The 16,388-nt window shown below is 33.6% G+C and overlaps 1 protein-coding gene across 5 annotated transcripts in view; it reads left to right on the top strand.

The window, feature by feature from the left end:
* RASAL2 (RAS protein activator like 2) overlaps positions 1 to 16,388 on the top strand; it is a 363,735-nt gene that overhangs the window by 155,682 nt on the left and 191,665 nt on the right. The gene's annotated exons all lie outside the window — the stretch shown is intronic.

Here is a 16,388-nt window from a genome sequence, read left to right as displayed (position 1 = left end):
TTATGAGATACTTAATAAAGTATGGTGAGTGATATAACAGTGATTCCTGGCAGCCAAACTCTCTCTAAAATCTGTGTTCTTAAATCATTTGACCTTGGTGCCCCGCAACAACAACAATAATAATGAGATCTAATATTTATTGAACACTTTTCTGAATTCCTGAAATTGCTCTCAGCTCTTTCTAGTGCATGAACTCATTTACTTAAATAATCTAAGTGGGGGACATGGGTTTTTCCAGGGCCCTAGTTTGAATCTGAGCCTTACTCTGCCAAATTTCTGTGCTTTGGTAACTTCTCCTCAAAGATCTTTGAAAACAAAATTAGTATGTGCTGAAAAGCAGTAAGTATTGAGTTGTATTGAGCAGCTCTACGGAAGAATCTCTCAATAGAGATCACTACCTGCTGTGACACTTCATTAGTATCACCTTCTTGTATATTCAAGTACTCTGTTATCTCATGGAGGGAGTAAAAACAAAGAGTTGAATGAGAAATTCAAGTTTCAACTTGATGTTTCTTTTTTTGTGGGGCTGGGGATCGAACCCAGGGCCTTGTGCTTGCAAGGCAAGCACTCTACCGACTGAGCTATCTCCCCAGCCCTCAACTTGATGTTTCAAATGCTACTTAGATATTTATAAATGAAATAAACAGCCTTATAACTAGCTCTTTTCTGGTTCCTGTGGTCTCTGAACTGACTTGAACAGGTCAAAAATAAGATTCCCTAATATTATTATTATAATTAATAATAGATTAAGCAACCGTGGACTCAGCATTTCTATGTTACATACAATCTGTATTTTAATAGAAAAATTAAATTATGTAGATACTGAAGTGCTTTAATCTTTTTTTTTGTACATGAGGTTGACATTGATTAGCCTAATTTGGAGCTTTCCTTTAACCATTTTCTAATTTGCAGAACCTAGTTATATATATTTTTAAGGTGGATGATTTTATTTTTAAGTTTAATTTTAGTCTAAGTAGTAAATATGCATAACAATAAAATCAGTACTACAAAAATTGAAAAATCAGTACTAAAAAATTGAAATGAAAAAGAGCGTTTAGTTTCCTTACCCGTACCCATTACTTCAGCTAGTCTCTGCTTCACAGATACATCCACTTTCAACTCTTTTCAAAGTTTTTTTCTACTAACTTACCTTTGTATTTTTTCACGTACACATATGCACATATGAAATTATATTGAGTTACAGTTGTAGACATTCTTTTACTACTTTTAGTAGTGTATACTACTTTTAGTCTATTTTTAAAATTCTAAAGCCATATGCACAACCATGGCGTTATTCTGTTTATAATTGAGAAAATAGTCTCAAAAAAGTTGTATCACTTGGTAAAGAAAAAAGCTGTTTCTTTACTTACTTCACTCTGACACCAAATGCGTGTTTTTTCCCCCACACCAGCAACTGGTTCTCCATCTCTGGACACCAACTGAGTGCCATAGAATTCCACTCAATTCTGACACTAGCTTTCTGGACTTAGCAGGAATCCTGCAGACTAAGTCCTTCCTACAAGACTCTTCATTTCATTTGCCTAATCTATGTCCTGGGCCTCTGGTGCTTATGACCTACTTGACTACAAATTGAGGATTCCCACAGCCCTTTCTCAGGTTTGATAATTAGCTATAATGATCAAAGAAGTTTGGTAAACACTATTACCAGTTTATTATAAAGGATCTTGTAAAGGATACAAATAAATAGCCAGATGAAGAGATATATAAGGGAAGGCCTAGAACATTCTCAAGTTCAGGAGTTTTTGTTCCTGTGGGGTTTTAGGATATACCACCTTACTGGCATATAGATAAGGAATAGCTCTCTGAACTGTTTTTTGGAGTTTTTAATGGGGCTCCATTATGTAGACACAGTTGATTAAACCATTTGCCATTGGTCCATAGCTTGTTCTTCAGCCCCTTTCTCTTCCCTGGAGGTGGGAGTTGGATCTGAAATTTCCAATCCTGTCATCACACAGTTGGTTCCTCTGGCATACAGTCCTCATCCTGCATCTCTCTAGGGGCCCACCTAGAGTCACCTTACTAGCATAAACTCAAGTATGGTTGAAAGGTCAAATGTGGTTGGACATTTCTCCAACTCCTATTGCTCAAAAAATTCCAGTGTTTTAAAATTTCTGTGCTAGGGACCAGGAAGGAAGTTACATATATAGATATAGATATAGATATAGATATAGATATAGATATAGATATAGATATAGATATATAGACATACAGACACATGTAGATATCTTATGTGTCACAATATCACATTTGCCCAAAGTCATGGGGATAGTAAGTGGTAAATTTGAATCTAGTCATCTGATCACACAGTTAAATTTATGCTTTCATATAAGTCAAATTTGGGCTTGTTCAAAATAGGACTATATAGTTGTTTTCCCTTCTTTTACAATGTGCAAATATTTAATAATTGATAAACTTTATTGTGTGCTTTTTATATGTGAGGCACTTTGATGAGCACCTGACCTGCATTATCTTATTCAAATCTCAAAAAAAATCCCTAAAGAAGTAGATACTTTTATCATCTCTGTTTTATAGGTGAGGAAATTGAGGTTCCTGAATATGAAGTTGAGAAAATTATCCAAGATCACAGCTTATAATAAGGTTTTTATCGGAATATAATATACAAAAACATGTACCTCCTATAACTTGATGTATAACTCAGTGAATTTACATAAAGGAGACATCTGTTTAGATCACACCCTGCTCAATAAGCAGAACCTTGCTGGAATCCCAGAATCCTACTTCAAGCCCTGTCCCAAATACTGCACCACCAAAGAGTAACTATAATCTGTCCTTTAATGCTATACATCAGTTTTACCCAATTTTGAGCTTTATGTAAGCAAACTCTTACATTTTTATGTCTTCTTTGCTCAGCATTTTATTTGTAACATTGGTAAGTATTGTTACATGTAGTTCTTTCATTTTTATTGGTATTTAATATTCTATTTTGTGAATTGTCAAAATTTATCTGTTTACTATTGGTGTTCATTTTGGATTATTTCTTGTTTTTGTTTATTAAGAATAATTCTTTATGTATCCTCATACATGCTTTTGGTGAATATGTATCTACATTTTATTGGTATATATCTAGGAGTGGAATTACTAGATTTATCTGTCTAGTTTTAATAAATACCATCAAACAGTTTTCCGATGTGATTGTGCCAATTTAAACTAGATGCCCCCACATTTTAACCAACACTTAGTATCTTTTTCACTTAGCCATTTCTGGTGGATATATAGTGATATCTAACTATGGTTTTAATTTTCATTTCCCCAGTGACTAATGAAGTTAAGCTTCTTTTTTACATGTTAAGTGTATACCTTTAAACAGTCATTTTTGTGAAATGAGTGTAAAGTCTTTTGCACATTTTCCAGTTGGGTTGCCTGCCCTCTCTTTTCCTGTTCATTCATTCTTTCTTTCCCCATGCCATTTACACTAGGTTTTGTTTTAGACAGTCTTTTTCTCCCTGACCCCAAGTCAGGGTTTTCCCCATTGTTGTTTCCCCTTTTCTGAGGCAAGAACTCTTGACTTTTTATCTTTTTTATTCTGGCATTTCTACATCTCCCTTAATTCTAAATGATATTCATCTAGAGCTGCTTTTTTAAAAATTGTTTTATTGTGAATGAGGATTTATCTCTCACACAAAACCATCCCAACCCATTTCCTATTAATTTTGTTTCGTTTGGTTGTTTTGTTTTTGCTTTACTCAGTATTCAGTACTTATATTATTATGATTTACCCTGGACATGGTTGAATGTTATTATTATTTCCCATTTCTTACTCTTTTTTGGGGGGTTCTTTTCTGCAGTCAATAATTGCCTTTCTTTTTTCATTTGCTTCAGTTTTCTTTGTATCTGTTATTCTTCTTATACTTTCCTAAAGGCCTGTAATACACTTTGACCCAAGGTCTGTAATATCAGAGAACTTACCAGATGCAGTATTAGTTTGTTTTCTTCTTTTCTTGGAGACATTCTTCATGGACACCTCCTTGTCTGGCCCATATTCCTGGGTAACTGACCTCTTAGGAGTTTCTTCTGCTGCCATTCTAGGAATTCTTTGTGCCTTCCTCTTAGGTCAGATTGCCTGTTTCCTGGATCTTCCCTTTTGAAAAAGAAAGCATATTTCCTTGTTTTGTTCAGGCACATCCTATAGTAGTGTCAGAGATGGCACAGAGGCAGAACCTTTAGGGTGTCAGTCTCTCTAGCTGCAGTGCACCATTTTGGGCTGCTTGTGTCTGGTGGACAGTTTATCAACCTTCTGCTTATCTTCATCAACATTTTGAGATATTCTTTGCTTCTCTTCTGATTTGGAGCACTTATTTTTAAATATTGTGTACTTTTTTGTTTTCCTGGTTTTCTCCCTGGTGTGGACTGAATGTTTGCATCTGCCCCAAAGTTATTTTATGTTGGACCCCTCTCTCTCAATGTGACAGTATTTGGAAATAGGGCCTGTGAGGATGTCCTAAGGGTAAAGCCCTAATTCCACAGAGGTGGTGCCTTTATTTAAAAAAAAAAGAAAGAAAGAAAAAAAAAAAAAAAAAAAAAAGCTAGAGACACCAGAGTTCTCTCTCTACTCCCCATGTGAGGATAAAATGAGAAGGCCATCATTTACAAATTAGTAAAAGAGCTCACATTAGGAATCAACTTGGTTGGCATCTTCTTCTTGGACTTGCCATCCTCTGAAACTATGAAAATAAATGTGTTGAGTCAAAATAGACAAAGATGCCCCCTTATTTTGATACATTTTGGAGTAGATTATCTTCGGTAGCTTCCTGAGAAACAGTATGTAGTAGGTAACATTTTTGAGACCTTGCATACCTAAATTATTTTTATCCTCACAGTTGATTGTTAGTTTGGTTAAGTGAATAAGCTAGGTTGAGAATACTGTTCTCTCAGAACTTTGAACCCTTTCCATTGTCTTGCAGTTCCTGTGTTGCTCTTGAGAAGTTCAGATCCTTTCTTATTTCTGATGTTTTGAATGTAGGATGTTTTTTCTTAGGATGTATTTTGGTAGGTATCTGTTTTCATCAGATTTTCTTGGCACTCAGTGGATTTCAATCTGAAAACTCATATCCTTTAGTACTGAGAAATTTCACTAATGATTTTCTCATTCCTATTTTTCCTTTTCTACTACTTTAACCTTAAACCTCTTGGATTGGTTCTTAATTTTCTTATCTCAGTTTTTTTTTTTTTTTTTCTATTCCTTCACTTGTCTTTTTGTTCTGTTTTCTGAATTTTATCTTTTAATACTACTACTAAATTTTGTTTTTTTTTAATATGTAAAAGCTCAGTTTAGTTGTATGAATATTGCTTTTTATTGAAAAAAAATTGTCCTGTTTTGTTACATGGATGCCACTTCTCATATTTCTTTTAGAATAATGATATTTGTTTTCTGCCTTTATGATTCATGTCTCCTTCAGGTTGTTTTTATGTTTTTTGTTCTATATGTTTGTTTACTTATTTAAATCTATATATTTCCATGCCAGGAGCTTTCCTCTGAGCTGTAATATTCTTTGTCTGCGGAGAATGAGTCTGAGTCTAGAGCGCTGACTGTAAGAGCTCAGTGTGAGCTCCAGTGAGGTGATCCTGATGGGCTGGTCACTGGGAGAGCCTTCATGTTAGTATCTTTAGTTCTTTCATCTTGGGCTAATCTGACACCGAAAAAGCTGTTCCCCTGCCTGGATTATGGAGGTCTAACTACTAGTTCTGAGAGTCTGTTGGGGGTTGAAGACAACTTGCGGGGGAAGCACTTTTAACATTCATTGTATATTTTAAGTATGTTTTTTCTCATCTGTGACAGTTGCCTTTTAGTCTACCATTTATTTTACCCGGGTAAAAGAGATTACCTCCATCCTTTTACCTGGACTGGGAAGGACATTTTCCTATAGGATGAATTGGAGAGGTGATTTCGGAACTATAATTATCTTTTAAACCAATTTTTACCTGGTTCTTATTTTAGATCAGCTCTTTTATCCATTAAGAGATATTTAATGCTGGCTTATCTCCAACTTTTTTTTTTTTTTCTTTCTGGGAGATTCTGTGGTATAAATTGGGTTAGTTCTTAGCTTTCCTTACTCATAGCCTAGGGTTTTCTCAGTCTTGCCAAGTCAATTACTGCTTGAACAAATTCTTCCTAACTTCTAAACTTTTATATATTTTACTTTATTTCTGTTCTTGAATACTTCTTGGTGTATTTTGCTGTCACTCCATACATAAATAAATTGTTAGTTTTAATAGGATCTTGAGAGGCAGTGAACTTACTTATTTTCAATATGCCATTTTAACCTGGTTAGCTGCCATATATTTCTTAAAATGAAATTTGAGTAGCGTATTTGTAGAGCTTTTGCAATTCCAGATTCTTCTGAAGTCCAGGGTTAGGGATTTTGGACCTAATCTGACTGATAAAACATTTGGTTTGATTTTTTTCTGATTGATTATGAACCAAACTAAATTATCAGCTTCTTTCTCAAATCTGTTGTTCTTCTAGAATTTCTCTTTTTAGTAATGAAACTCACATTCACCTGTCAAAAATACAAATCAGTAGTGGCATCTCTCTCTTCTAGTTAAAACCCTTCAGGGGCTTCTCCTGTTCTTAGGATGAAGATCAATATCCTTACTCTGGATTATGGGTCACCAGCCTTTTACTTCTGCACTCGGTTCCTCACGCCATGTGCTTCACAGGGCTGCTTTCTTCCTCAAGGGTTTTGGGTTCTGCGTTTCATTTGCTTGAAATACCTAATATCTACACTTCCTTCTACCTCCTCCTGTTTTCCCAACTGTAGTAATGCCCAGGTTAAGTCCATTGCTCTTATTAAATGTTCTCAGGCATCCTGTATGCTTCTTGAGTGTTTTTTTTTTTTTTTTAAATCAGAAATGTTCTTATTTATTTGTATTCTGATTGTACACTATTTGATGCTACTAAATTTAAGTTCCATAAGCCCAGTGAATAAATAGATTTGTCTTTGTCATATCCCCAGACTTGAATGCAGTGTTTTATGCACAGTAAATAAATACAAAATTTAAAGTAAGCAAATGAACATCAACAACAAAAAGAAAACCAAGGAGAGGCTTATTGATATACTTAGAAAAAAATCTAGATACAACGTTTTGTTAATCTGATTAGAGAAAGTATGATTTATTGATCTCTGAGATAGCTTTCAAATCTTTTGTTTTCCAGAGAACTTCCTTTTGCTCTTCTTTGCATTTCTTTTCCCGATGACCTTTGTTTTTTCTTCTGCCTGATCCTCATTCATCATTTCTTCCTTATCTTCACTCTTCTCTCCTTATTCTCTGTAATGTAAATTTATCCCTTGACATCTGAACTCATTATCCAAATATTTGCTATAAGGGCTTAGATATTTTTAACCTAAAATTAACTGTACAATAAAAATATTACTAAAAGACAGCCTAGTGTGTATTTGAGCGAAAAATATAAGTTGCCAACAAATCTGGGTAAGAGAATATTAAGTAGGTGTATTGTCCTGTATCAGCCAGCTTTCCCAAAAGGATTGTTTTGTGGTCTTGTCAAAGGTTTTGTGCAACCTTAGTATCTTCTAAGATAATGGAAAAGCCTATGGAAAGTAGGTAAACCTTGGAGAATTAGGAAAGCTCTGACTTAGAAGGTAGAAATGATAAAGGCTAACAATAGGCAAAAGATGAACAGAGAGAAAACATAATCTAGGCCTTCCATGTGTCCACATGTGTTATGCCTGTGAATTTTATGTACTTATGAGAAAAAAATAAAGACAACTATGATAGTGGTACTAGTTTTAGAAAGCCCTGTAACTTTATTCTTAGTGACCTTTTGTATTTATTATTGTATCTTTAACAAATTATTGTCTTTGTTTACTTACCTAATGTTTGTGGTGTAGAGGGAATTTAACTTCTTATATATGATATACTATATACTGTATATAAATGTACTAGGAAGTTCATTAAATATTAAATGAGTTTGCATTAGCATTTTAAATATGGAGCTTTTCAATAGATTACATAGGGATTAAAGAATATTTAATAATATTTGGGGAAATTACTTGGGAGTTTTAATTTTTAAAAAAATTTTCACTGCTGGGAATTGAACCCAAAGCCTCACATATGCTAGGCAAGTGCTCTACCACTGAACTGCATCCCCAAGCCTTACTTGGGAGTTTTAGATGAACTTGAACTAAATTTTCTTTTTCCACTTAAAATCATAGAATAGGGTTGGGGGTATAGCTCAGTGGTAGAAGTCAGCATGTGTAAGACCCTGGCTTGAATTCCCAGTGCCATCAAAATAAATTTTAAAATAATAAATGAATAAGTAAAAACAATAGAATTTAGCCTTTTGTTTATGTGAGAATTTGCCATCCAGCATGTTTTCAGGAATGAATTAGATTTGTAGAAGAGGAATGTCTGTTCTATTCCTGTTGATCAGTGTGTTCTATTCATGTTGATCATATTGCAGAGAAAAAGCTAAATCTTACTGCTTTATTGCCTTCACTTTAGGTGTTCGTTCCCTTCCACTTACTTGAGGTCTTTTTGATGAAAAGCAAGGTTTTTTCACTTCTAATGCAAGTCAGCTAGGTTGTATCAAGGCAGAGCTCATGAATTGGGCTGTTTACTTACCAGTGAGTGACTGATGGGATTCTTTAGAGGAAGCTGTGCAGCTCCTGGATGGTTTTGACTGTACTCCTAGTAATTTGTGATTCAAACAGATCACAATTGAGAGAAGAAGAGTGTTTAGCTATGAATTCTCTTCCAGTTGACACTGCAGATAGAGGTAGACCTATTAATGATTTTTAATGCTGTCAGACTCTTGACAGTTTTGTTTTTAATGCAGTTTGCTTTCTTTTGCTTTCTTAAATAGCAAGGCAATATCACAGTTTTGACTGTGTAGCCAGTCTTTAAAGCTTGGAAACTGATCTCTCAATACTGGTAAACTACTTATTGTTTTTTCCCCTCTTCTCTAAGAATTGCATTCCTTTAAAAGCTCGAAGTCTCTCCCCACAGCAGCTGCCCTTAAAGGAAAGTGATGAGATTTAATACGAAATGAAGCAAGCATGGGGGTATATTAATATAGAAAGAAGTACTAAATACAGCAAATTGAATGTGTGCTAAATGGTGTCTGAAGTTCTCAGTATAGTTCATTTTTCTACCAGTAACAGAAATGTGAGATATGAAAAGGATCTTGAGTTTTGATTATTCAATAGTAGAACACCACAGTATGTTTTTCGTGTTTTAAGGGCCAAATGGTATGTTCTTAAATGAGCATAAGACCTCACTTCAAAGAACTTTCATATGGACTTTTTTTTTTTCTTCTAGAGATTAATATATAAATGTATTGTTTTGCTTTGAGCATTTTATATTTTTCTGTTTAAGAGATTTAGTATGATCTATAGATGTATCTGTCTGTTGGGACTGAAGAGTAATTTTTCAGTGGACTGCTGTCATCTTGACATTGGCATTATTCCACTTCAGTTATCCAGGCCATATATTGCTTAGGCAGTGCTTGGTCCTTCCTGAGAATTATGGGATATATTCTTTCTAATTCATGTCTAAGAAGAGGAAGAAAACCATGTGATCTGTTCTGCCTTCCTTTTCATGGCATATGTGATTGGGGTACTGCAAGCAGAAGCATGATGTGGAAGGGAGAGAGAAGAAAGGTAGAATCATTATAGGAATTGTACCCCTTCCTAGCCATCTTAAGATATGTAGGGGATAGCAGCTAAATAAACTGAGGTCTTCTCTAAAGAGAAATGTTTCCTTTGTCAAACATGAGATTGCCTACTCTGTGTCATACCTTCAAGAAATTTATTACTCTGTTATCAGATAACTCATTCTGTCCTGTGAGAGAGCAGAATTGTAACCGCCATGCTGAATTGTGCTTTTGGGACTGAAGGAAGCTACAAAGGGACTCTTGGCAAATGTTAGCCTAAAGATTACTCAACAGAAAGAAGTATACTATGTTTTCTCTTCCCTCTCTTTCTCGTAAGAAGGTGAACGTCAGGGATTTATTGACTAGGCCCCAGTGATGAAGTAGCATGGAAATTAAGTCTTTATAGTTAAGGAGAAGGATGAAAAGGTTCACTGAAGTTAAAAGACACAATACAAATTCATTTTAACAAACAGTTTAAGTCTCAGAGTGACTTTGTAATGCAAGAATTAAGACTATTTCCATAAAGCCAAACATTTCTGACCTAATGATTTTATATTAGCACACTGAATCCTTTACTGGTATCCTTATTGTCGATCAAGGTGCATGTAGTTAAATTTAAATCTACCGGGACTGTTAATTTGCATGAATTGTAATTTGCCATTCCGCTGGATATCAGGGCAAAGCAAAGTTCATAGATAATGTGTTTTGGATAGTTATCAGTCTAAGAAAATTTTTGTTTGTTATTCTAGTAATAGGGTTTTTTTCTGACACTATGACACAATATGGATGGTATAAAGAAATGAAGAAATAAAATAAATAACATTAAACTGTTTTAGTGACCCATATGTTTGCCATTCCTTTCTGTGCTTTAAGAATGATATTTAGTTGATGGCAGCTATTAGCTCTTAAGCAGACTGAATTAATACATTTATAAAATAGTTTGGTCATATATCTCCTGTACTGTAGGCTACTCCTCAGCAACATATTACCATCATTGTCATTGTTGAGAATTATCTCCATAGGTGAACTTTTAACATTATTTCTTCTACCATAGCAGAAATTGCCTACAGAAGATATCCAAATATATGCTGTATTTTAAAAGCTGTGTGGCAAGGACAAGGATTTTGTGATGTATCAGAAAAATAATTGCCATTAAAAATATATCTTGTAAATTGTCCTGTAAATGATATTAATCATAAATGTCTATTAAAACTGTTTTGAACATTGTTTTAGTTAAAAGAAAAGTAACTTTATTTAAAGCAATTACTGTTTTTAGCAATTTAAGATATATAGTAACAATATGTCTTAAAAGTTATTTGGATATTTTTGCTTCTATAATAATGTGATAATTAATTCTGAACCTTTACAAAGCATTTTTTGTATTTTTTGTGTTTTGAATAATGACCAAACAAATTTAGTCATTGAAATTTTAGAATTCAGAAGAATTTGCCATTTCTAAGCCAGATTAGCTCTGGAGTAGGAATAAAAACAGACACATGAAAGTACAGATAATATCTTTCCACAACAGTTCAAACTTCCGCAGTTTATGCCAGTTAATTTTTGAGAACACGTTTCTCTTTTGGTGTATTAAAGTCTCCCCTGAATAGATTTCCCAAAACTATGTCGTGTGTGTGTGTGTGTGTGTGTGTGTGTGTGTGTGTGTGTGTGTATGTTTGTGTAAGGATAGCATTAAGAATTGATGAAAGGCAATCAAGAATGAATGAAATGTTATGGTTTATATTAACTGGAAGATTGTTCATAAGAGTTTTGTAAAACTTGCTCTGGAAAGCAATAAATAGGCTCAGGATTTTACCAGTTGCATTTAATTTATGAGAATTAAAAGAAAAAAAAAAAAAATCCAGAGCACTGGGTGCAACTGTAATCCCAGCAACTTGGGAGGCTGAGGCAAGAGGATCACAACTTGAGACTAGTCTCAACAATTTAGTGAGACCCTATCTTTCAAAATAAAAAATAAAAAGACCTGGGGATATAGCTCAATGATAAAGTGTCCCTGGGTTCCTCAGTACCAAAACTAAAAAAATAAAAAATAAGAAATCATGTGGGCTAGTACTTAGTGCAATTCAGAAACTCAGATGAACTTCTAAGGAGCTATAAGATTTAAAAAAATAAAAAAATGTTTCTAAGCATTTTTGTTTTTCTTTGACAGTTTCCATATTTGGGCCACAGGTCTGTTCTTTCCTGCTTACCCCTATTTCTGCTTTCAGTCAGATCTTGTTTACTTTGCTACTGTAAATCTTTTAACCCTTTCCTAAGTCTGGAAGAGACAAGTTGCTTCTGAGAAAAAAAGTTACTTGTGTACATGTGTAGTGGAATTTTCAGTTCTATCATGTAACTTTGGTTCATCATCATGTATTGGATGCTCCTTTTAGCTTCCTTCACAAGGAAGGGTTAACACAAGAGCGATCTGTTGTCATCGTTTCCTTGCCAAGTAGTTACTCAGTTTATATTTATTTGAAGGGACCCAGAGTTTGATTTTATTTGTATACTAAATAACCTAGTATTTTGAAATTATTTGCAAATAATGGATTTCACTGAATTCTTTAAATGAGTTTCTTTTGCTTTCGTCCTTTTTTTGAAAACCATCTGTGTTGGACTTTCTTGCTGAAACTAAAGCAGAGTTATAATTACATAACCTACTTTATGAGCATTTATCAATTTGTATTTATATCACTTGCTCTTTTATTCTTTGATCTCTTTTATGATATTCTTTTACCTCAACTGGAGTTACTAGTCCTGTTGACTTCTATTTCAAAAAATCTGACTCACATGGTTCCTTTCTTACTATTTCTTCTGTGACCAATTTAGTGCAGATTCTAATTGTCTTTAATCACATTAGTCCTGCATTTATTAAGACCTCTGATCTTTTCCCCACTTACTTCATCTTATAAAATATGGCTGGATTTTCCTTCCTTCCTCCCTCCTTCCTCTTCAATCTCTTCTTCCTTTCCTCTCTCTTCCTTCCTCCATACCTTCCTTCCAGTACTGGGGATGGAACCCAGGACCTCACAGGTATAGGCATGAACTTTACCATTGAACTATATCCTCAACCCTTTTTAAAAATTTTTATTTGTTCTTTTTAGTTATTCATGACCGTAGAATGTATTTTGACGTATCATTTGTACATGGAGTGTAACTTTCCATTTTTGTGATTGTACATGATGTGGAGTTACACTGGTCATGTATCATATAAGAACATATGAAAGTTATGTGCAATTCATTCTACTGTCTTTCCTGTTCCCTTCCCCCATCCCTTCCCTTCATTCCCCTTTGTATAATCCAGTGATCTTCTATCCTTCCCTCCCCCTGCCCACTATGTCCTCAACCTTTTACAAATTTTTATTTTGAGACAGAGTCTGACTCACCTTGAAGTTGGGTCCTCTTGCCTCAGCCTCTAAAGCAGCTGAGCTTTATAGGCACATGCCACCACTACCAGTATATATGGCCAGATTTTCTTAGAATCCTTCATTAATGTCGTATTGTCTAAGCAGTGTTTATTTTAACGTGTGATCTGTGGAACCCTCGAACCCCAGGAGCCACTGTTCTGCTAGGTTTAAACTATATTTTATAATAAAACTGGAAGACAGATTATGGTTATTCTGTGTTTGCTATATGCCAGATATTTTCTGTCACTTCTATGGAAACAACCAGCAGTATTTATTGCTAAAGATAAAATTCATGACTAAAATGAAAATCAGAATTTTGGAGAACTCATATATACAACCTTGACTTTGACAGCTTCTCAGTATTTAAAGACATTTCTGATGAGATCAAGGTTTGGGGGAAGATTGAGGGATGTGAGTTTTTTGATAGTATATAATGAAAAGTGTCAACATTTGGAAGATCTGCAAATCTGAGTTAACCAATATTTTCTAAATGATCAGTGTATGATGTTTAATATCTCATACATAAGGGAAAAGAGTCACTCAAAGAACAAGGCAGACCACTGATTTTTAATGTAATAATAGGCAAAGTCTGTTGATGTGGTTTCAGATTCCACATTGTATTGACTTTTAAAGGCAGATGCTTACTGAGTTTTGGTAATGTATTAAAGAATAATATCCATAATTCTGAAAATACTATTAAAATACTCTTACCTTTTCCAACTCTTTGAGACAGTCTTGCTAAGTCTTATTACTCATCAACCACATAAGACAATAAATTGATATAGAAACAGAAATAACCAGAATGTCTTCTAGTCAACCAGTCTTTAAAGATATATGTAAAAATGTATCACTAATTTTTTTGGAAAATAGTTAACATTCATTAAAATGTGCTTTTATGTTAGTATATACTAGGTTTGTTATTGTTAAATGAATACATATTTCAAAAATGTTTTAATTTTAAATATGTTAAATTCTGATATGACCCACATAGATAAACCCTCTTTGAAGTTCTTGATACTTTTCAAGAGTTTCAAGAAATCATGAGATTAAAAAAAAAAAAATCTTGAACTGTTCATCCACAGAAAAATATCCAGTTTTAAAGAAGTGCCTTCTAAAGAATCTGTTAAGTTACCTCTGATTTTTTAAATGTTTCTAAGGTTATTTAATTTTTGTAATGAGGTCAGCATGTAATGTCCTTAGTATTCTCACAGGGATAGGATTGAGCAAATCTAAAATTGTTTCTAATTTTGCTATTAAGATACTTCTTTGTGATTCTGTTAGTTATCATTTCTCTTGTGAATTTTAGATACTAAAAATAATTGGAAATCAGAAATTAGAAGTAAATCACTAGAGCAAAAACTAAAGATTGGAAGAACTGGTAAGGTGAAATAGGGCAAAAATCTGAACTTGTCCTGTTCATATAATCACAGCATGTAGGCCTGGCTTATGTGCTATCAGACCTTCAATTAGCTAAGGAAATGAGGACATGATAAAATGAGTAAATTAGATCTGTAGATTACTTTAAAGTCTTATTATTTTATATTATTAAAGTGTTTCTTAAATCTAATACAAAAGTGCTAAACTGAACAAAAATACTAGCTTATTCTGTCTTTGTTTTCTTCTGTGCATTCTTATCAAATAATCAAAAAATGGGAATTATCTATAGATAGAAAAAAAGTATGAAATTGTACCACTTATTGGATTACTGATCAGTTTCTCCATTTAGAAAAAAAAATTAAAAGTATAGAGGTATTGGTCCCTATTTAATTGCTTCCTATTTCATATCACATTTGGCACTAGAAACAAGTTGTTCAGGGTCCCAGAGTGTTTTATGAGATATTGTCTTGTTTTCACAGTACCACGAGAAAATTACAGCAAAATTCAAATTTGACAAAGAGAACATTATAGTGAGGCTTTAAGAGAGTTATTCAGGATCATACAAAGAAAGGAATTTAGGTTTCCTTAAATTCATTGATGATACAGATTTATTTTTTGTCAGGAAACTTAGGTTATGCTATAAATACAGTATCTTGTATTTTAATTTTTATAGAGTATCTGTGGCTAACTTATATAATAAAGTTAGTCCCTTGAATGAAAACTAGTCTGGGCTATAAAACCAGTGTATTTCCACATTAAATGGGTACATCCCTCTCTGTTGAGGTTGTCTTAGTTTTTGACTTCAGAAATAAAAGCACATTGTAATAAAAATCTAACCCATTTTTTTGTTCAAATCATGTGAAGATAATCAATACTGACATAACTTTGAAGTTCCTAAGAATTAGTTACATGTTTAGCACAACTCTAGTAATAATATTGCTTCTAGGACATTGAATTATCTTTGGGGAAGTTGATAAGTTCCCTGAAAACCTGTAGAGCAGTAAGTTTAGACAGACTGAGAGAGGATAGGAAGTTACACCAGAAGGAACAGGGAAGAATAAATAATGGACACAAAATGATGTAGGAAGAGATATACGCTCCTAACTACTCTAATTACTAACTTGTTGCTCATTTTTCAAAGAAATCTGGGTATAATTATGCTGATTTGTATTATAGTATAAGATAACTAGGAAATCATTTGGACTTATTTAAGTCAATGCCAGTAATACCTATCATCATGTGAAAAGACAGAAAGCAATGATAATTAATAGACATAGTGTGCTTATTTATGATTTACAACTCTTCTGCCCTCATGGGTATTTGTTTTCCAATCTCTTTGGTTTATTGCTCCCCTAGCATAATAGCTAAATAGTAATAAATAGTGCATTTAAAATAATCACTGTAGTCAACTCCTGAGAGGAATTAGTCTTTTGTGGCTTAAGAAATTTTAATGTACTTTGAACTGTCATAAAAACTTTATTTAATGGATCTAATGTGTATTTAAGGTTAATATATATTCCAGATTTTACAACAGCCCTCATAATGAGTAAACAGTTAATATTAAAAAAAATAAAATAGCAAAGATAATAGTAACCAGTTGGTATTTAAAGGGAATTGAAGCACTTGGAAATTGTGGAGACATTTTGCTTTAATGTTAGGTATCTCTACCTCAAGAAACATGATGGCAATTCATTTAGATCTCTCCTTGAGGACATTATTTTCTGTTTTTAAGATCTTACTGGCCTCTAGTGGTAATAGACTATTATTTAAACATTTCCAATTCTTAAAGCTTTTTTTAAGACATAGTCCGCCAATAACTGTACTCTCTGTTCTGGGTCATTCTCAAGTATACATGTAACGTGTTTATCTTCCTCCTGTAGACTAGACACTATACCTTTTGTTCTTACCTCTGAATCTTTTTATTTTGAATGATACCAATTTAACTCTGAAGCAAT

The sequence above is a fragment of the Sciurus vulgaris genome (assembly GCF_902686455.1).
Source record: "Sciurus vulgaris genome assembly, chromosome: 12".
Lineage (NCBI taxonomy): Eukaryota > Metazoa > Chordata > Mammalia > Rodentia > Sciuridae > Sciurus > Sciurus vulgaris.
This window is presented reverse-complemented; position numbering and strand designations above follow the sequence as displayed.